At 40.7% G+C, this 22,485-nt stretch overlaps 1 protein-coding gene across 4 annotated transcripts in view; it reads right to left on the reverse strand.

The window, feature by feature from the left end:
• Nucleotides 1–22,485, reverse strand: part of DLG2 (discs large MAGUK scaffold protein 2) — a gene marked incomplete at its 5' end in the record, with an annotated part of 981,693 nt that overhangs the window by 614,837 nt on the left and 344,371 nt on the right. The gene's annotated exons all lie outside the window — the stretch shown is intronic.

Genomic DNA, 22,485 nt, shown 5'->3' on the forward strand with positions numbered 1-22,485 from the left:
TGCGTTGGAGGCAAGGTAACTGTCTCCAGCTAGTACTGCTATCCTGCAACCTGCAAACATCTTGCCGTAAACCAGAAAAGCAATAATTAAACAAGAAGTTTGGGATTCTGTTACAGCTGTCGCTGCTCCTTCAGTTAAAGCAACACTCACTGAAAATGCATAATAAAGCACTTGGATGAACAAATCACGAGCTGTGCTTTTAAAGAGGATTATTTATATCAAAAGTTGGATTAATGTATCCTCCAGGTTTGGGTTAGGTCCTGCCAGACACAAATACAAAATAAAAAGGCCATGGTATGGAAAGTAAAGTGATGTCCTTAATGATTTCACAGCTGATAGCAGAGTAAACCAAGCAGTTGTTCCACAGTGCCCTGACCCTGCTTTTCTGTGACTCACTAAGCTCTGCCCATCAAATTAGAAACTCTAAAGAAATGAGAGCAGCTTGTCTCCCTGGCAATCGCAAGTGAGTTCTTAAGTCACAACTGAAACAGTTTTCTGTAACAAACCCGAAGCAGAAATTTGTTATACAACAGAACAGAGAAAATGGCAAATGGAGGTCCCGGTGTGAAGCCAGATCAAGCAGTACCAGAGGATGAATAGCACAGGATTTTTTTAATAAAGCTGTCTGACACTGCAGACCCTAACTTAGGCATGCTGTTCTACTAAGATTTTATATTGTGTGTTTATATAAGTTCAGATACATGCACGTGTGTGTTGCTTCTATGCATATGTCCATACTTTAAGTAGAATTCCATCAGGATAATTTACCATTGCTTTGCAAAGTTCAATACCATAAAACAACCAATTTCTTCATCTTTGTTCCTACTGTTGCACCACACAATAAATTTATTTTTATCCAATTTCGGTGTGCAGTTAAATTCCAGCTTGGAATAATGTTTTCCGATTATTGTTTCTCACTCTCTATTTTTGAACTTAGCACTCACAAGAGCCCAGGCTCAGTAAAATTACAGCAGTTTCTAGATGGAAGTGGCAGATAGAGCTGCTCCACTGTCAGAGCTACAACCCAGTTCCATTTCTGAAGATTTCTTTTTTTCAGATAACAAGCTCTTACAAACCATTGTCCTTAATTCACTCAGCTCACACTTCTCTCCTGACCAGCCTGGAAGTGAGCCTGTGTGCCATGGGAGCTCACTGCATGGATGCCCTTCAGTCAGCTGTTCAATAACCTGAGTTTGTGTGACCCATGAGCCCAAAGTGACATAGCAGTAGCACTTCTCTCAACAGTGACTGAGCCTGTTTAGAAAAGCACTGTGGTGACAAACAGCAGCTGTAACATTGCTGAATCTTTGATCTGTTTATTCCTAGCTTGCCTGTCTTGTTATTAAGCTATATATTATACAGATTTTTCTTTCAAGCACTGTCTCTCGCATAACCAGCACTGGTGTAAATATAGAAAAGCATAGTTTCCATGACAATACATTCCATAGTTACAGCCAGCAGCCACTATCATTAAAACATGAATCACAGTGCTACCTTAAGGTGTGAGCACACTACATCACTGGCCTTAGAAGCATTAATTTGGGATGGGGGTGGCATGGTAATATTTTTAGGAGACACTACTATGAAATGTCTGAAATCTGTGCTATTAAACTATTTTGGCCCTTCTAATAGCCACCCATCTTAGCCATTTCAGTGATCAGAAATTCCCAATCTGTACCAATCATTAGCATTTAGAAGAGACGGATGCATTACATCTGTACTTTTCAATGTTTTAAACACCATGTCCTCATTGAAAACCAAACTCAAGCACACAAGTGTGATTTCTGATTAATATGCATATGGCCTAATTTAAATCACCTGCATTTAGTTCCAAATTCCAATTTCAAAGAAGGGAAAGACAATCAGCCAGCTAGCCTCTTGGACCATTTGGATCTTACTGCATTCAGCTGGCTCATGTTTTCAAAAGGGACGACATATTTGCTCATTAAAATTCCCATTTCTTCCCCAGCCTCTGCCACTATTGCAGATTTTCAACCAGAACAGGTTTCACCTGTGATTTCATTTCACTGTTAAGATGCACCAAACAGCAAGCACCCAAGTATTTTGCAAGGCACGAAATTCATCCCTTCACACTTGAGCTAATCATTGCTTTCAAGTGAAAAACAGTTACCTGACACACAGTCATTTGGGAAAATCTCAGAAAAGGAAGATTTATTCCAGTGACAGATTTGAATAATAACTCATGTCGCAATTGGCCAAGACATTTATTTCCATTAAGTGAAAATCACATACAGAAAAATGCCATAAGAAAACATTTGCTCAGAGATCCTTCTCTTTCTTTTCTTTTTTTTCAACAGCACTCATCACACACACAAGTATATTGCCACTGCCAGGAAAGGCATTTAAATCACAGTCATACTGCAGGAGCAAGGATTCTTGGAAAACCTAGGTGCACTTTTTGTGCTAAGGAATATGCAGAAGAATACAAATTGCGGGTGTTACTCTATGAAAAGTCCATGGATCAGGTTTTTTTTTAGCCCTCCAGCCATCTTTGGGCTCGAGTGCATGGATCCAGCCACTTGCTCACAGCCAGTCTGATAAGACCTCTCCTGCTCTACCAGCCCCTCTGGAAGCTGCCAACATTTCAGCTCTAGGTTTTCTGGAGATGGCTGTCTGCCTTTCATAGCACACTGTTTTGTGGAAATGGATGAATTAACTTGCAACTGAGTTGCATTTCAGGAAGTATTATGATCATGTTTGCATGGTATTTCCTCAATCTGTATATATTTCCTCCTGTACTGGAGCCATTTCAAATACTAATGCTTAGCTTTGGACCTGACATATCATGTGAGAAACAAGATCAATATAAGCAGAAAAAAAAAAAAAGACATGAAGAGTTACGAAGAATTTTTAAGTATTCACCTCTGGCTATCTTATGATGCTTAATTTTTGTATTTCTTAATTCTCTGCTGTACCTGTTGAAAAGATTGCCTAAGTTTTGGTTACTGTCATACAGATTTATGCATTTCCCCTTCCCAAATTTCACTACTCAACTTTTTGTTTCATCGCTGTACCATTAAAAATTCTATTAACCCTTAAAACATCCATTAGCTATGAGAAATTCATGATGATCTATAAACCCTTGGCCAAGGTATGTGATTATTAACTTGCTTCTAATCTTATGTTAGAATTCAAAACCATCTTCTTTGCTGTTCTCTGAAGTCCCTGAATACTAATCAAGCCTCTTAAAAACAAAACCTGTCTCTGACAGTGATTAAAGAGAAGTTGTCTTCTCAAAGAATCAGATAAAAGAAAAAGCAAAAAGGCTTGTTGCACCACAGGCAGCACATACAAAGGGAAATAGAGAAAGTAAATATAAAACAAATTTGAAAGATCCCCCATCAAAATAGAAATGATTGCACACAACTGTCTCACATGTTCCTTAAGAACAAAACAGTCTCACACCTCAGTCTAAACCAAAGTCTTTATAGCTGTTCTGTCTTGGGAGAGGCGCCACTTAGGGTGCTTCAAGGACCTCAGCTATGTTTACACTTTCTGTGAGCTGGTCATTTTGGGGTATACTAAAACATACATCCACTTCATTTTGCTGATTTTTGCCTATTGGTGAGTATCAGAAGCCTGGGCTTAGTTTGCCTGAAAATCCATCTCCCTCTGGAATAGTAATCATAGAATGTTTTTGGTTGGAAGCAACTTCTAATGGACACGTAGTTCAACCCTCCTTCAACCAAGCAGGGATGTTTTCAGCTAGGTCAAGTTGCTCAAAGCCCTGTCCAACCTAGCTCAGATGTTTCCAAGGATGGGACATCCACCACCTTTCTGGGCAACCTTTGCCTGTGTTTCACCACCCTCACTGGAAAACAAAAATTCCTTATATCTAGTCTAAATATAGTGTCCTTTAGTTTCAAACTATTACCCCTTGTTCTATCACAACAGAACCTGAGAAGATTTCTGTTCCCATATTTCATACAGGCCTCTTTAAGTACCAAAAAGCAGCAGCACAGAGCCTTCTCTCCTCCAGACTGAAGAATCCAAACTCTCAGCCTTTCCTCACAGGTGAGACATCCCAACCCTCTGATCACTTTTGCACTTACTCCAATGGGTCCATGCCTTCCCTCTACTGGGAATCCCAGTGCTGGATGTAGCACTCCAGGGAGCCTCACCACAGTGCAGTAGCTAGGGAAAATCACCTTCCTCAACCTGCTGGTCACACTTCCCTTGCTCCAGCCCAGGGTATGGTCCCACCTTCTGGGCTGTGAGCACATATCATTGACGTCTACCCAGGAAAGACCCCACAGTCACCAGGTACCTGCTCAAGAGCTGCTAATTTGTGATGTGCCTACACCTCATGCAAAACTGTGTTTGAACTCATTCTATGTGGTAATTCAAGATTTAACTTTCATGTGCACTTTTAGAAACAGGGATAAGGCAACTTTCTTTTTGGTGTGTCCAAAGGCTCAAGGAGCAGATAAGGTCTGGGCCGGTCCTGCCATGAGCAGGAGATGGATAGGACCACTGGGGTGGAGATGGAACAGAGAGCTCCAGGGACAGCAGTGTAGAAACAGATTTGCCACTTCTGTGAGATGTCATTGGGACTGCTGGGACCCACCTATTCCACTATCACGAGCAACATCTGCTCCATCTCACACAGTGGGTTGTGACACCTGATCTCATTTTCACAAATCACTGTATGGAGACAAGGATGAGTTTTGAGTTGGTTCCTGCCAACAACAGACCCTGCTGGGTCCCTTCACCTAGAGATGACAGGGACATGGGGATAGAAAGTTCTCCTCAAGCACCTTGCAGTTGGAGCATGAAGACAGAGAGAAAGGTAGAGGATAGATTGGATGCTCTGGAAAAATCCTATGCATCAAGAATTCACATGTGGTAGGCAGCTTGGAAAACATGACTCAATCTCCTCACCTGAAGATGGAATCAATGCCTTCCAATTAAATGCCCATATCTCTAAGTATGCTGTCGTATAACAGTGATTTTTAAGTTAATGGGAATGCTCTTACAGAAAGTATTGATGTTCATAAGTGTTTACACATTATAAGGAGCCACATTCCCTGCATAGTTCTACATTTGTAACTAGTGAAAAACTGTCTGAATTATTTCTGAAAATAATTTTGATCTGTTAAATCATTTACAAAGTCACCAACTGCATATCATTTTTTAAAGTAACTTCTCCAGCCAGGTATAAATGTTAAACAAAAATGAGAGAGGAGAGGAAAAATTCTCTAATTAAACATCAGCTTGAAAGAAAAAAGCAAGCATATTGCTGACAGTCCTCAACAGATACAAAACAGCTCCACTTACCTGAAGATTCCTATTTATATCTTGTATTAGCATTTTTAAGGTTTTCTGTGACAAATTAAGGAGAAATAAAGGCCTGATCCTGCTGGCACAGAGTGGAAACGTGCGCACAGAATATTTAGAAAATATATGCCTTACTTTAATGTCACTATGTAGGCCTACTGATTCCTTCAAGTTTTTAATAGTGTAATACACATGCACCTAAAAGAGCTTGAAATGATCAGTTTAGCAACCATGTGCTAGAACTCACCAAGGACTAAGAGCTGCACTATTTACCCAGGCTGCTGGGACAAAAGTGGGGTTAGTCTACAGGGAATTTTGTGTTGTGTTGCTACCACTAAACTGGCTAGCTCTGCTTGTCAATGTGTGCTGAAGTTACTGCACCACACACACCTTTGCTTTATGCATTGAGTGGAGGCGTCAGCTTGGCCACAGACCTCTCCTTGTGATCACCAGCTCTGCACTCACATCCTGTGTGCAAGCAGGACTCCCTCAGTAAGAAAGAGTAGAAATTGGTAGGAATTCTCCATTTGTTTTCCTGCCTCCCCCGAATTCATTCCACTTACATAACATCCATTGATGAGATGTTTTTTCTGGCCTTCCAATTCTATCTTTTTTGTTTATTCTGAACCTTTGCTCTGATATCTTGACCAGCTTTCTCAAAATGTTGCAATGGAAGGAACAAGGAACAGTTAACTTCTATTCATTCTCTTCGCGTCTCTCATGACTTCATAAACGAGTTCTGCATCCTCTCTAACTGGTCCCTTTTCCATTATGAAAAGTTGTCGCTTAATAGATCTCAGGCATTCTTATAAAAACAGCTTCTATATATTTGAAGATGATCATTGATTATCCTGACCTGTTCTACTTAATTCTTTCAAACTTCACCATAGCTCAGACACTATAAAACCCCTAATGTCCTTAACACTTTCCTCAAAAATCTCCCTGTCCTTCTCAAAGTGTGCACCCAAAGGTGACACTGCCCTGCAGAATAATTCCTCCCATCTCCCACTTACAGTATTTCTCTAAATATGGTCCAAGTTTTTTCCATTAGCTTTGCAACAGCCTTTCATTTTTCCCTGAGACCCACTCTGGGATACATTTCTACACCATTACACCTTTCCCTGCTTCCTGGCCAATCAATACACATTTGGTATTCGTGCAATTGGATATCACTTATTACACGCAACACTTAATATTTGTACTTCATGTTATTGCTTTCAGGCCATTTATTTATGTTGAGCTTTATATATGACATTCCTCTGATAATTTCTGGTGTGCTCAGGGTATGGACGTCAATAAAAAAGCACTTGGAAGAAATTCCTCCTGGGATTTAGACTAGCTGGAGCACAGTGTTGCATCACTAAAGAGTTTCAAAGGAGAAATCCACTTTCAAGAAATGTATCACTGGTTTCTGAGGAGACACATGCACTACTTAGACCTCACTGCCTTTGGATCACACAGAATTAAAATGTTGGTGATCATTAATGGCCCACATAGATGGGAAGTTGATAGGGACTATACCCAGCTGATGGCAAGTAAAGAATCTATCTTCTAAGAGTCATGTGTGAAATCCTTTCATGTTCTAAATAAAAAAAAATCACAAAAAAAACCCCCACAAAATTGAAACCAAATGAATAACCCCCCCAAAAAACCCACAAGTAAAAACCCATCACTATTACCTTGACCATTTCCTGGAAGTATTTTGTAAGGCCCTGGATTAATTTTCAAATGTGGTTCCCAGAACTGGCTTTTGGTGGAGAACCAGTGCCTCTACGACCATCTCTTGTACTGAGACTTTCAGACTGCTGCTGGCAGCCCCAGAGGGGAACCACCAGAACCCAGCCTCTATTTCTTGTGTCATATGGTACTACTATTTAGAGAGAAATAATAAGCATAAAGGAAAAGTGCTTGATGAAAGCAGAAGTAAAAATAAAACCGATGATACATCAGAATTCATGAGAAGGTCAGGCTATTTGACACTTTGGAGAAGTGAATTTTCCATATTACTAGCATTCTGAAACAAAATCTGTAATCCTGATTGTAAAATATCATTCAACTGAGCTATAATTGCAGGCATAAATAAATAAATACAAAATAAGTGGACCAAGCCTAAATTTAAGTCCTATCATTTGAAGTCTTACATTACTTGCTCCTTATTATAGTGTTCAAGATTTGCTCTGGCTAAGGGTGCAGGCACCCTGGCTGGGAGAAGCAGACACACATTTCATGCTAGAGTTGAATCCAGGCTGTCACCACACATGCTAGAAACAGGAGAACACTTTGGGTTCCTCTGTGAAATTTTACTCAAATTCTCCCTGACATGTAGAGGAGGAGGTGCTGATTACCAGATGTTTGAACTTTGAAAATTTCTTAGGTTTTTTACAATTTTTTTCCTACATATAAATGTATCCAACTTGCCGGTTGCCATTAAAAGTAAGCATTTTCTCAGCAGCCAGGAAGATTGTCAGTGATTTCCTTCAGATTCTTGTAACAGGAAATTCTGTTCTCATTTTTGGCAAATGCCACTTTCCTCACAGCTTTTGGCATTTAATGGTTTTTCGGCTATGAAATTCTCATTCCATGAAAAAAACAAAAACAAACAACCCAAACCCAAGAAAAACTCACAAATAAGAAATAGAATTTAGCTGTGACCACAATTGCATATCAAGTTTTCCACCAAAACTTGGTAGCAAAAACATCTATATGACATCATCTAATTTGGCGCTCTGTTTGCTAGCATTTCTAACCTCACCATGCTGAGGACAGACCATGGATCTTGCCTCTGGGACACAGTGGACACACAGGATCGCCTTAGGTGTATTTAGGGGAACAGAGGCTGCAGATCCCTCTACTAAATATATCCACCCCACATTTGGGAAACAACCACTGTCAACAAGGAAAAATCATCAATGCCTACCATTGCCTTTTTGTAGAGAGAGCTGCCCTTGACTCCAACCCAAAGAGAGGTGCCACCTGGCTAAATAAAAATATTTCTGAAAGACTATTTCTTCTCTCAACAGTTCCTGTGTGTCTCTCTCTGTAACCTGACCATTTCTACACAGTAGGAAAAGAAAAGGTTACCCAGAGAAAGCTGGAAGGGTGTTGCTTTTGTGTGTGGCACAGACAGCAGCTTCTGTCTACCTCCATGGGCTGATACCCATTGCCTTGAATACGAGCTGTAAACCACATGGCTCGCAAAAAATCAGATGGTGGAGAAGCAAGCCTAATTCTGGGCTGCCTAAGAATCCTATCAATTCTCTCACTCATGGGAGCTTCTGAACCAGGCCCTCTCAGACACAGAGCTCCCTTGGTGCTCACAGGTCTGGCTTGACCCTCTTTGGTGGGGCATGTCCAGGGAGAAGCACAGGGCCAGTGAAAACAATCCTTCCCAGTCAACACTGGCCGCTGTCCCTTTACAGCGCCTTTCTAGAATGCCTTTTAAAGACAGGGCAGGGACTTTTCACCCTGACAGCACTACCCAAACGCTCTCTGTCCCTGTGGCTAGAGGATACAAGCAGGGTCTGTCACTGTTAGCCAAAGGGAACAGTTCTGTAAATAGAAGACATTAAGGAAAAGCGCACCTCCAACTTTGTGTTGGTTGGAATGTCTCCTACCTCCAATGCTCTACCACCCTGGGGAAGGGGAAAGGAAAGACCTTCCTAAAATGATGTTATACAAAGGAAATGTGTCCTCCAAAGAGTCCATGGGAATAATAAGGTGAAATAAAGGCAAACTTAAGAAACTTAATGGAGGGCCCAGTGCACAGCCCTCTACAGATGACATTTTTAATGCCTCAGAGATGAGGAGCTAAGTGGAAAATCAATGCGTTTCTGAGGGAAAGGAGCCAACAGAGCTCAAACTGCTCCCAGGACTGCAGGCCTACGAGAGCCTGCAGAACCCTCTTGAGCCAGCCCCAGCTCTGTGTGGTTACTGAAGACCATCTCCTCATCCAGCACAGGCTGAAGGGGCTGCTGCCAAGCACAGCATGGCCCCAAGACCACGGTGCTGCAGGCACATTCAGAAGTGCCTCCATGGAGGTGATGCTAACACAAAGGAACAGGCACAAGCTCAGCTTTGGCTTTGGATCAGGAACCTCCCTGTCTTCCTCATAACTAAATTCATGCCAGTCACCCAAGAAAGGCGTGCAAGAGAGCCCAGGACCAGAGCTGTTTGACTCTTGTCTGGCTGAGAGCTGTTGTGAGTCAGCCAGACAGACGGACGGAGAGGACCATAATTCTCAGGATGGCAGCATCCTTGGTGCTGCCCCATCCAGGTGTGGGAATGAGCAGCTTTGGGGCTTACCTGGGGAGAGCTGCCCTCCTGCTTCTGCTCAGTCTGCAGTGCAGCTGACTTGTCTGGAGCAAGCTTCCAGGAAAAACAAAAAAAGCAGGCTGGGCAAAGTCTGCTCACAGGCTCTGCTGCAGCAGGAGCATCCATCTTAGATCCAGTGGAGGAGGAGAGCTTGGACAAGCTCCCTTTTTAAAGCAACAGTGCTCCCACTGAGCCTGGCAAGGAAGGGGAGTGCTATGCCCCAGCAGTGGTTATACCGGCTCTCTGCAGAGCACTTTATAGGCACCAGCTAATTGATCTTTGCAAACACCCTTTCAGCAAATAAACATCACCTGTCAAGATTTACAGGTGCAGAAAATAAGCTGAGCTAATGTCACCTGCTGCAGAAGTAGCCCACGATTTTAGGGTGCCTGGACCAAAAGTCTCTTGGCCTGATTTTGTTGGTGCATCTATAGGTTCATCTGACTGACAGCACAGAACATCTGTATGCTGCTTGTAAATAAGAGTGAACATCTGCTTTTAAAAGCCAACCTCAGAGGTATTTCAAGTGGAAAATGCTATAAAGCAGGCACAACAAATCACCAATCCTTAGGATAATGGTGGCTTTTATTACTAAAGATATCTGAGAAGAAAAGTCTAGAGTCAGGTTTAATCAGATTTTGTCTGTCTGCTTCTTTTCATGCATCTAGACAGGCTGTGGCTTCCCCACGGATTCCTGTGGACCTGCTGGCAGAGAGTCAGGGTCTGAAAAGGAAAATAAAGCTTTCCTTGTCCAGGACCACTTAGTCTGCATGACCTGAAGGACAAGATGGGACACCCTGTCTGGATGCATTGCCACCCTACAAAAACTGCCATTAGGAAAACAGAACAGTTGTCCTGAGTTTATCCTTCCATGGCCACTGGCCACTCTAACTCTATAAAATGGAGACAATGAGGAAAGCAGGAAGCAGGGACACATGGGACATGCCACATGGCTGGGAGCTTGTATTAACTGAGTGGTACAAGAGGTTTGTTTGGTTTGCTCTTTATTCTCTTCAGGCCATATTTTTGTTCTATTGTAGACCCTTAATAAACATCACACCTTTAGCTCTTAGTGTGCTTGACCAAAGAGCTACAAAAGATACCTCAGAGGCTGCCCCTCTGCCGGGTTGTTGATGCTGTAGCAATACTCAACCCAGGCCCAGATTTTTAGTTAGATAGATGCATTCAGATACCTCGTGGGATTTTCCCTTGTAGGCTGAACAAGTTTGAAATTAAAATCAAAAAACAGGGCAAGTAAGAATACCCACTAGGGCCTACTTGTGATTGTAGTACATAAATAGCTTTAAAAATCTCAGGTTTCTCTCATGCAGGGCTCCAAACTGGAGAATTCTCTTCCCTTACAGTTATAAGACAACAGTTGAAGCTCCTGTTGTCCTTCAAATTGTGCTTCAAGGTACATCCATGTATTCAGGCAGCCTGTTTTTGCCTCCAAACCTTCCAGATGTGTGAGAGCTACAAGCTGAGTATTCCCCAAAGGGACAGGCCTGAAGGAATTCAAAGTCCTTCGTTAGGCACTCTGTCAATGCTGCAAGCATTGCTATTTAATTGATGTACTGTTTTTATTATATGTGCCCTAAGGGAGTGTGCTGACCAAAGTGTCTTGTAAATTGAATAAATAAACAAATACATAAGCAAGCATCGCTGCCTTGACCAGCTCATGGTGTGACAGGAAAGTCCGTGTGGTTTAATGCGGTTTTACACAACAACCCAGCTGTCTGGAATGGCTTGTTTGATCCTCACTAACCCTGGCAGGCTCTTCCAGCTCCTTCCTCTACCTCAGCAAAGACAGAGGATGCCTCTCTTACTTTTCAGATTTCTAAGGTCACTTTACTGATTAAATATGTCATTTTAAAAGCTTCCTGTAATGTGAAAACTGCCAATTTCCTTCCTTCATCTGGAAAATGGGTGAATAATTTCATCATTTGCTGTTAAAAGGAAGGAAGTAGTATCCTTCTCCCATTCTTTCCCTTTCCCCTGTTGTTGACCTGCCCCACTTCACAGCTCTGCAAAGTCACGATCTCTTTTCATTCTTACCTGTGTAATGTTTAGACCAAAGTAGTTCTCAAATATATCTTTTAACAAAACCTTAGAAAATGTACCTGTACCAGTCAGAGTGAGGATTACAGTGCAAACAAAAAAAGAAAAAAAAGGTGCCAGCTGGGGAGATAAACTGGCTTAATAGAAAGTACAGCAAGCAATATAGATATGGGAATCATTACCCAGTAAGGGCTGGCCACCCAAAGCCTTGCACTGCTGCTTGAGCAGGTTTTACAGCCTGTGCTCATCACTGGGCTGCCTCGGAAGAAGCACTATCTGTGCCCCAGCTGGCTTCTACACACCTACAAGAACTGAAGCCACATGCTGACTGCAGTCAGGTCTTCATGCTCATGAATGTTACGCATGTGAGAGATTTTACAGCTGTGAGTCATCTTTGCCTACATTCATGTGCTACTTTCCACTCTGGAAGGAAAGCGCTTTCATTCACGAAAAGAAAAAATATAGGTTTCAAGACAGATCATGATGCAATCACAGTCTTTTATAGTGTTCAGCTTCTCGTTATGAAATATGATTCCCCCAAGGCATGACTACAGAGTGTGGAAAAGTGAGTTAAAAAGGAAAACAGGTTGGGCCAGCCACGCCTCTGTGACTGCCCAAATCACTTCCTCTGACTGTAGACTTCCCTCATGGAGCTGCTTAAAATTTTCAGAACAGTTATCCTAGATTGTCTTCACATTAAAATGCAGTAAGTGTTGTTAGGATGATCTTTAGTACAGAGCTTAAAGACATTGAAGAAATGAAGATGAACTGAACTTGAGACTGAACATAGCCCACGTGTGTCCCAGAGCTCCATGCTCTTTCCCCCTCAACCATGTTGCAAAATCATTTTGGGGCAGAGGAGGTGCCATAGTCAGGCTTTTATGAGTGCCAAGCAAAAAGAAAACAATGTACCCTGTTTTTCCGAAATACGCGAGGTCTGTGTTTTCCTTGGGGCAGATACTGGCCAAATCAAATTGAGATAAAATCAAGATCAGGAAAAATGTCAGAGAAGGGTTATTTCTGAGGGGACATTTGCAGAATCCTTTCAATTTGGATATACTCCTTAAATTGTTTCAGAACAGGAAAATCAGGCAGGAGGCCTGCTTTTTTGCCATGAAAAACTGGAAATGTTTGACCTTAACATATGATTAGCTGCTAAATGACTTTCAAGGAGACTTTCCTAGGATAATCTACTTAGCCTTTAGCGCTCATTTATCGCTTCATAGTGCAGATTAGGGTTGGTTCTCAAAAACAGCATTACTTAGAGTGTCAACTACATTTTTTTCAGTTAAGTAAATTATTCCTTTATGGGAATAATGAGAAAATTTTATGTCCTCTTTTCCTGTATTTAATGTATTGTTATGGAATAGGTGACCATGAATGTCATTTAAAGAATGATGGAAATTAAACACTCTAAAATTGATAAAAAAAGTACCAAAAGACCTGATGGACTTGTGGTCTCCCAGAAGGTTCTTAAGATATTCCTGAATTATGGATATGATTGTTGTCACTTTTTGCTGCCAGGTATTGGCCTAGACACTGGTTCTAGGTAGAAATTAAAGAATCCTGATAAATTCTTAAGTAATTAAATCAAGGTGAGACTCAGTGTCTGGACAATGAAAAAAGATTGTGGTTAAGTTTATGATTTCTAGACATGCTCTAGATGCTTACAAAAAATTTACGTCCAACTGCATCCAACTCAGGCCAAGAAATTCAGCACACTTCATAAGGAAACCTCTTCAAGGCTCTTCCCCTGCAACTCACACAGGCCACATCCACAGCACTTGATCCTGGGTTTCTGCAGGGATTGAGAGACATGGACCATGCTATACTGGTAAAGCCAGTCTATTACACAACTCACTCATATTTCTAGTTCTCTAAGTTCCATGCTAAATTTTCCACTGGGACCCCTTTGCGCCCATTCCCGTAGTAACGCAATCTTTTTGGTTTTAGGTCGTTGTTACAGTCTTTTGTGTTAGCAATGTCCTTGTTACATTCTCTCTCATCAGAGCAGTTAGAGTGACCAGACATGATGTCTTCACTCCTTTTCTTGCCCTTGAGTTTATCACTCCCACAGCTTCCACTGTACCAGGGCCAAGAGGTCAGTGGCACTATCCAGTTCAGCTTCTGTAGCTGTCTGATCTTCCGCAGGTTTCCATGACTCTAGAAATCCATGTTTCTTCTGTGGGTGTCTGAAGGTACTAAACATCCTGGGATTGTGCTGGACAACTCTGCAGTTTCCACTGTGCACTTTCTTCTCTAGCAATTTTTATGTCATGGGACATGCCCCAGAATATTTGGCTCCAAAAGCCAGTCAAAGAGTGAATTTGCATTATGCAACATGTACAGAGGAGGAGGCCCTTTGAATTAGCTGGGAAGCTAAAGATATACATGGAGACACTGACACTGGATTTTTATCACAATGGGCCCTCATACATAAGAAACAATTGCAATCAAGTCCTTCGAGGCAGCTGAGAGGTGGCAACCAGGATCTCCAGGATTAGAGAATAGTGTTTATCACTAATCCTGTGCTCAAAATGACATAGGACTAAGAGTAATGGTTTTAAACTGAAGGAGCCATAGTTTAGGTAAGATGTAAAGAAGATTTTTACAAGAAGAGTGGCAGAACTGGCACAGTTTGTTCAGAGAGATGGTAGATGCCCCATCCCTGGAAACATTCAGGATCAAGACTGGAAGGGCTCTGAACAAGTGGGTGTAGGCAGAGATGTCCCTGAACATTGCAGAAGGATTGGACTAGACAGCATTTAAAGGTTCCTTCCAATCTATCCTGTTCTATGATTCTGTGATTCTCTGACATAACTCTTGTCTTGTTCTGGGACATTCAAACACCAAGCGCCCTCTTCAGCAAAGGTAGTTTGCCAGAGTATCTTGTTGTGACTATTTTTAGCCTGAATATTCTCAAGGGTCAGGCTGATTGACAAATTACCTTAATTTAGCAATTGATTTCACCTCAAATAAATTGCTCCCATATGTTTATTCTTAATCTATGGCAAACTCCTCTTTTACTGGAAATGAAATTAAATTGCCTCACATTTTTCACAGGAAGAAAGCACAGACACAGTCAATCACATGCTCAACAGACATGTGATGTCACTTGACCATGAGTTCAAATAGGTAGGGGAATGTGTAGGACTGTGGTCTTTAGCTTTTGTTATTATTACCTCTGTTTCAGTATTATCGTTTTAAAGATCTTTGTCCTCTCATAAATACCTCCCTCAGTTTATTTCTGCCACTTCCTAACATATGAATTTTCCTATATTTCTCAAAGGTTAATGTCCATGTACATCCAGCCAATGTTAGAACCTCAATCACAATTTTCTGTCCTTTATTTAGTGATTCCTGCAAATTAAATTTGTACTATACTGCGTGAGATGAAAATGCCACCCCCAAAGGCTTAGTAATCAAAGTCAGACCACTGAAAATTGTTCTGGAGAGGTGAAAAATATATATTTATCTATATATAAATTAAAATATAGGTAACTCATCTTCAGGCATTATTAACAATTACAGTGTTTAAAGAAAGCAATTCATTCAGCTGTGAATATCAATTCTTGTTTTGCTCTGGATGATTAACAGAAATTGAGAATTGCTGAAATTCTATTATTTTAATAGGAAACCACTTTTCTGAATAAGATAAACTGCCAGCCACAACCAATAATTATACCTTTCTTTCCTAAGGATATGCAATCGTGGTGTCTGTTTTAGACTATTGCATTTTCAGCCATAGGAAGGAGCTAAAGTTACATAAATTTCCTGGAAGAGTACTCAGACAGCTGTTTACCTGAAATTGTGCTTCTTTCTGGCATCAGTCTGATATACAAGTTATTTTATAGTTGTGGCAGAGAAGTAATAAAGAAATTGCTGAACTATTAGTACACAATTTATGCTTGCCTGTGTACCTTACAAAGAGATGCTTTTGTATTTTTTGATGAATATTGCTAGTGATAACACCAATGTATGCCTTCAGTTTTACTTCCCTCGCTGCATCTTTATTTGCAACAACAGATTTAAACAATTTAGCACATGAGAATAAATATCAAAAGAAGAGACATTTATGCAGCTCCTCAGAGTTTAACAATGTTTGCACAGTCAAATTCTCCATCTATGTACCAGGGACAAACACAGCCACACTTGGTTTTAATGGGAAATATTTGTGGTAATATTCCACATATCTATGCAGATTGAAATTAAGTGCTGTCTAACTTTAAAGGGTGCTATTCTATAAACTGGAGTTGTCAGGCTGAGCCAGGATCATGCTGGAGAGCTAACAAGAGTCAGAAGGTGGAAAAATGCCTCACTTGCAAGGCAGAATGGCAAACCACAGCTGAACCTCTCTCTAACATCCATATGAGATTTCTGGCTACTCGTAAAAATTACTTTTCTAGGATAATCTGGTTGCCCCTAGGATTCCTCACCACTTCATGTCCTATATTTGGATAACAACCATCTGGGAGGTCTTTACGTCTGTAAACCTGAGCTGTCTTTAAATTAAGAGAAACATTTACAGGACTTCTGTAACTGAAGGTTATGGTGCAGTCACGTGAATGTAGGTTGACATCCTGAGGCTCTGTCAGCTGTTCCTTCCTGCCACCTGTACCTATCCCTCCATGTCCCAGTCAGTCTTCTCTTCCCTCTCTGCTGGCACATCCCATCTCTGCCAGAATATCATGAAGCTTGTGTCAGATCTTGGCACAGGAACATAAAGAGGAGAAGCTGAACAGGATTCGGGAGCCGTGGGAGAATTATATCTACTACTGTGGCTGCTGATCCGTTATGAGTATCACAGCCAGAAACTCCCATCTGGAGTCTCCCAACAACTGCTCTTGGGCAGGTTTCGATGCAGTGGTATAAACAAGTTGAAACTTGACTCTAGACAGGAGTTTAAGCAGAAGTGGAAACTCCATCCATAATCAGTCCCTCGTATTTGAGATCTCAGGATGCTCATGGATCATATTTTAAAGCATTTATCTTCAATTAGATGGGTTAGAAACATCCTTTAAGAAGGCCTATGTTATAAACATCTAAAGGAGGGTTGATTTTAACTTCCACTACTCTGTTCTACTGAAAAACCTGAAAAATATCTTGAGACAGAGGAACATAGTTAAGAACTGACCGTTCCTGATACTAGATATTTCTGTAGAGATTTCTTACAGCTATCTTGCACAAAGCAATATATTGCCATTTTTCAGTGCAGACATATTTCTCAACTGACAGTTCTGAGAATGTTTCCTTTTTTGTACAGAAAGGAAGACCGAAGACTAGGATGTTTTTACTTGGAGCAAGGAATGTTCTATGCCATGCATTATTTAATGAAGAAAAGTGTAGATCACAGAATCTCAGGATAATTCATGTTGGAAGAGAACTCGGGCAGCCCTTGGTCCAAACTTCCCCTCAGAGCAGGATCAACTGTGAAGGCAGAAGAGGTTGCTCAGGGCTTTTTTCAGTTAAGTCCAGAAAGATTCCAAGGATGGAGACTGCACTGTGTCTCTGGGAAACCTGGCCCACTGTTGGGCTGTTGCAGAATGAACCATGTCCCCTTATGTCCATTCTGAACCTCTCCCATTTCAGCCTAGGATAATTACCCCTCATCCTTCCACCATGTACCATTCAGGTCAGTGATTATTTGCTCTTGAAGCCATTTCTTTAAAGGCTGAATGAGGCTTGGTCTTTGTCCCCTCTCAAAGGGAATGTGCTCCAGCTCTGATCATCTCAATGGGCATCCCCTAAACTTGTTTGTATTTAATAAACATCTGCTTTGTACTGGAAGATGCATGGGGTTTAACAAGCTTTAGAAGAGGAAAGTAATCACTTCCCTGGATAGCCTGGCTCTGTTTATACACATTGAATTTAATGAAGTTTGTGTTGGCCTTATTCTCCAGACCATCCAGGTCTGTGGATGGCAGCCCTGCTTTTAAGCATGTTAACTTCTCCCTGCATTGTGGTGTTTGCTGACCTGATAAGAATGTGCTCCTCATCCCCAGGCTCTGTTAAAGACCAACTGATAAAGAGCAAAGATCCTAGAATGGATTTTTGTGATACTCTTGTCATGAGTCTCGAGGCAGAGAGTGACCCACTAACCAATGCCCTTGAAGTCTGATCATTCGCTAGCTTGTTACTTGCCTAACTGTACAGAAACCTGGCTACAAGAGGTGGCAAGTCAAAAGTCTTATTCTAATCAAAATAAATTATATCCAGGGGTACCTCTCATTTACATGACTATTCATTTTATTATAGGTTTATGGCAACCATGGCCTTGCCTGAGGTAATAAAAGGCAGATGTATGGACACCACTGCATTTTAACAACATCTTGGATGACCTAGAAGAAGCTGGATTACAAACAGAATGTAATTCAGGATGAGATTTGTAGACATCAGGAGGATCCTAGAAAGCAACCATAGTCATATACTCTTTCCATAAACAAACTGTCCTACTGTTACTGTACCAGAAAACCTCCCTGGGAGAGAAAGGATGAAAGGACAAAACCAACAAAGGCACAAATGAGAAAAGAGAAATGGTACAAATGCCACACAATCAAAAGCATGTTGGTAGGGAACGAGAAGGGCAACCTGAGCTGAGCATCCATGAGGGCAGCCTATTCCCTGGAGGTGCCAAATAAACCAGTGAACACCACTCACTGGTGCTCACAGGTGAAAGGAGGAGGGAAAGAAAACAGGACCCAACCTTTATAGAGCCTCCTTCTTGCAGCCAGTGGGTTTGCCCATGCCTGATGTAAGTTGGTGATGATGTTTGAAGTGTGCTAGGGTCCTTGGTGAAGAAAGACTTTGCATCCAGGGACAAGATATGAGGAAGAGGAGGCACTGATCCATAACAGCCCAGTGCTCAGCAGGGCTGTTCAATGTTTTCAAACTAAAAATGTAAACCCTATAACTTTTTAAAAGTAGATTTGTTAAGATTTAAAATGTAATAAATTATTACATTTAAAATTCAGACACACAATGGTTCACGCTAAATCTGGGCTTATTACAATTATTAAAACCAATTAAAGATATAAGAAAGTGTATTGCAACAGTTATTACTTCCCAGATTTGAATGAGTTAAGGAGTCCTACCTTCTCCCATAATGGCACAGCTGAAACTGAAAAAACGCAGCTTTTTTTACAACAGCTTGATCTTCATAAATATGTCAAATTACCCTGTATTGTACTTTTTACAAAAAACTCCATGCAAATATTTACATGCTTTCCAAAGGCCAGTACTTTCTGCTTTTGTTGTGTAAATAAGATTTGCCTTCATTTCTTTGAGTTTCTATTTATTATCAGATTCAACAGGAATATTTTTGTCATGTGAATTAATCCACTGAAATCTGAGAAAACGAATCAGAAATTAATTAGCCAACATGCTGTTCTCCTTTTATGACTTACAAATAGAAGTCAGATAGGAGAATATGAGAGCTACAGTAACTAAAATTTAAAGAACAAATGACCCACTTTTGAAAGTACCTGAAAACAGGAGACTTTGAAAAGTATCTACCAAGACGAGCTCCCAGGTCTGCTTTAGTTCAGTTACACTGGCAGTATTCAAAGGGAAGTGCTTGGCTGTTTAGTGGTTTTGAAAATCCCACGGATTACCTTTTTGTTCTGTTACACATCAACACAGCAGATTTTCAATTCACCATCTTCCTAATGAATTACCCAGCAGTTAAATTCAAATCTAATTTTAAAACTAAAAAATTAAGACTGAGAAAATATCTTATAAGAGATCAAATTTATTCAATGGATGTTTGAGTATCAGTACATCCTTCCCTCTAGGAAATAAGGAAAACCAAATTTTCTTTAAAATCTGTGTCTGTCTGCACAGAATTACATTAAGTCACTGGACCAGTAATTGTGAAAGATTCCTTAGGACATAAAATTCATACAAAATTAAAAAAAAAAATAGTTTAACTTAAGATTTCATGCTTTTGATTAAATTCATGTTTCTGACCAGTGATTTAATTCATTTTGACTTAAGTCAATCTACATTGCCTCAGGTTCCCTATCTGTGCATTTCACATTTATAAAATGGATGATATTAGGATGAGTTCTTTTCATTAGCCAGTGTGCCTCATTAGGAAGAGCAATGCTTCTTACAGCTAAATTGGATTTTGCTCTGCTCTATGGTTCCTTGGTCCTTTGCTGATTTTTCCTTCAGTAATCAGCCAGAAACACAAGGGGTTTTTGTGATGTGGACACTTGTCCACTAGATGTTGCACTAAGCCCACCTACTTATTTCATACCGCCATCCTGCTGTGGACAGAACCTGGACTTCTCTGACTAATTCCTTCTGGTAGCCAAGTTACCTTGGATAGACATGAGGTGCATGAGGTTATGGAGACAAGGTGCTTTTCATCTAATATCTCAGCCTTGGTTTCATCTCTGGTCTCAGACTGGGTGGTTACTTGCCAAAGTAACCCCTAATACAGGTTAGTGGTTATGAGCTGTTCTACACACCTATACACTCACAAATATTCACTCTGACATACTGAAAGAGGCCTTAAGTCCCTTTCTCTAATTTTGTACCCCTCTTTAAAGAGGGAACACCGCATCTTCTGGGTTCTGGAGCATGCTCTAGTAGCATAGATGTGAAACAAAGATGTGAAACAAAGTTGCAGACTTTGCTGTCTGCTTCTGGGGCTCAGGACTGCAGGGGTGAAGCCCAGAACCAGCAGGGCAGATGATGCTGTGGCTCACTTGTAAAAGTAAGTGCTTATGATCTGCAAGAATAAGAAATTTTACATTCGTTCTCTCCTCCTCAGTTTTTTCTACTGCTGAGTACAAACAGCAGAAGAGTAATTGTGACTTTGTGCAATCTAATTCTTCCCACTTAAAGAAAGCCAGCCAGCTCCAACAATTATTCGAGGAGGGAAGATGACACTGGAGTGGAAGAGATGGCAAAGCTACATGAAGGTCCTGTCAGAAACAGACACACACATACACATAGAACATGGGCAAAACCAGGGTTTTTACAGCTTTTTCGCTATGCCCAAAATTAGGGAGCCATGGAGGTGGTTTAAACAATTCACCTTTACACTCAGTTGCTTCTATTCTACTGCAAGTTTAATCTTTCCCAATTGTCTTTTAAGCCATTTCCTCAGGATAGGATTTACTGGGTCCAAACAAACATTTCCAAAGTGACACAGAATAAGTAGTTCATTCACCAAACATTTTACTCTGTGTGAGTTTTTTTTCTTATCCAACTGCCATAGGAGGCCACACATTCTTGTACGTCCTATATTGGTTTCCCAATCCTTCGAGAAAGGTATGAGTTCCTTCCTCAGATACATTTCAGGCCACGTGTCCTTACTGGGACAAATCAAGCTATCATACCATGCTTAAATTTAATTAACTTTTATTATAGCTACTGAATATCTCTTATGTGTGCACACTGGTGATTGAACTTAAAATCTTGGCAATACTAAAAAAGTTAATCTTATTATCCTTTACCTTAAATAATATATGTCAAAAACAGATACTGTGATTTTTATTTATTATACTACAGTTGTGCTGTATATCATGCCTCAATCAATTCTAAAATTGACTGATATGAACTGGTTTTGCTAAATGCTAGGCAAAACCATGGTAATTTTCTAACTAAAAAGACACCAGTGCTTGAACTCCAGCCTTCTTATTCCAAAGCATGTTACCCTTTAATTTGGAGCTAATTCTTTAATACAAACTGACAAGCAAGCAATGGATACAGAATGAGCTGACTTCCCAAACTGTGCTTGCCTCCTTGATGGAGAGTGGGAACAAAGGTGGATGAAGGCATTTTACTGTGGTCCACTGTGACACAGGATCAAGACAGTATCCACAAACTATGAGATGGCTACTCCTCCTTATGAGGGCCAAAAATTTCTGCCCATCACTGAGTTTTCAATGTTATATTCAGCTTCTTATGTGGAAAGAAAAAAAAAAAAAAGCCCATTACATGACATGAGCTATCTTTGAATATCTTTGGAGCTACTTGTTTCCTCCACCCAAGTAGGGAAAAAAAACAACACTGGCTGCTTCCCTATGGCTTAATTTCTCTGCTAACCTCTCCTCAATATCAGGTTGGGATATTACAAGGAGTTTTTGGAAAAAAAGAGAAGAAACCCCATTTTTTCTCCTTGAGCTGATTTTGGAATTCCAGCTGGGGAAATCTTAAACCAGGTCCCCAGCACTGTGCCAGAAGGATATGTCCTCCAGCTCATCCCATGTGCTGAGCACATCTCACACAGACCCCATTTTCTGCGGATGCTGTGGCTCACTTGTGAAAGGAACTGGACCGCAGGATTGTGAGCACTGGTGTTTTGTATTGAAAAACAATTTTTAAAAGGTGCCATTGTTCTAGGTCCCCAGGACAGATACACAACTTCCAGAAGATACCTGCTCTAGGGGAGTCAGGCACTATGTATCACCAAGCCTGGGAACAAAGGATTCCCTCTGGAAAGGTTATCTTTATTGGGTAGGCAGAGTCAGCACAGTTAATATTATGGTATACAAGGACCTCACAACTTAAATAATTATAAATCTATACTGTCATGGCAAAGAAAGACAGCAATGAGAAAACATACTGGTCCCACTACACAGTGGCTAACTGTCCAAGGAGTAGATGGGTAATTCTCATTCAATTATTGATAGCAGGGTTGGCCCCGAATTATCCCTAAAATGAGCTACACATTCAAGACTTTTTTGTTAATATTGAATTACATATTCCGAACCTATAGGTTCAGGTACATTTAACTAAATGGAAAATTTGAAAGAAAAATTTACAGAAAACATTAGAGAAAGCTTTTGATTTCAAACTGAGTTAGTC

This window comes from Fringilla coelebs (assembly GCF_963513975.1).
Source record: "Fringilla coelebs genome assembly, chromosome: 2".
NCBI classification, from domain to species: Eukaryota; Metazoa; Chordata; class Aves; order Passeriformes; family Fringillidae; genus Fringilla; species Fringilla coelebs.